Genomic DNA, 1,004 nt, shown 5'->3' with positions numbered 1-1,004 from the left:
GATACAGACAACAAAGAGTCATTTCAATAGGAAGATTTTGAATTATGACTTCTGTTTATTTCCAAAGGGTTGTGTTATAAATGCTAGTTGGTATTCTTCAAGTCCTTTCTTAATGAAAAGTTTCAAGATTTTGACCAATGTCTGCTTGGTTTATTACCACATAGACATTGAGTTTCATCAGAGGAGGAATGAAGAAATGCATGTTGGCCAGGAGCACATAGATATGTAAGGAAAGCCTTGGGGTGAGACAGTAAAGTATAGACAGACAGACCATTGAAGTGAAGGAGAGAACCACAGCTCCCAGGTGGGAAATGTAGGAATAGAGTGTCAGTAGAGCTTTTAGGAGCAGCACACAAGAGAGGAGAATGAGTAGGAAATAAATTCATATATTGGAAAACACCATATATTGTCCAAGATTTCTATTGATCCTAGTGTTGGAACAGAAGAGATTTAAGTGTTGAGATGTAGGGAGTGAAATAAGAAAGTATCTTGGAGATACAGAAGTGCAACTTCCTCAAGAGGATGGGAAGGGAGATCTGTACAATCATGGCTTTCACTACAATAGCCAAGCATCTCCAGCAATAATGCTGTTAGTGAGGATAGAGGAAGAGTGAATGGATGAGAAATGGACACATACAGGTCAAAGGCCATCATCAGTATGACAGCTGATTCAAAATCTTGGATGGTGTGAATGAAGAACATTTGAGTAAAGCAAGCAGAGAAGGCTGGCCCTTGAAAAATTAGCCAGAAGATCCTCACAATTGTGGGGAAAATGAGGAGGGACAGATCCAGTTTGGAGGCCGCTAGCATGGGCAGGAAGAAAAACATAGGCACAAGCAGTGTTGATCCCTCCAGACAGCCATCATGATGGCCATGTTGCCCATCAAAGTAATGAAGAACATACCACATAAAGGTATGAAGATCTAGATGTGTTGGACTATATGAAGAAATACGTGATATCAGGATTGGAGAAAGTCTCATTAACAACCTGTGATATGCAGAAG

This window comes from Orycteropus afer, unplaced genomic scaffold (assembly GCF_000298275.1).
Source record: "Orycteropus afer afer isolate SDZICR_OR568_19922 unplaced genomic scaffold, OryAfe1.0 scaffold00964, whole genome shotgun sequence".
NCBI lineage: Eukaryota > Metazoa > Chordata > Mammalia > Tubulidentata > Orycteropodidae > Orycteropus > Orycteropus afer.
The sequence above is the reverse complement of the archived record's forward strand: the minus strand, read 5'-3'. Positions refer to the sequence as shown.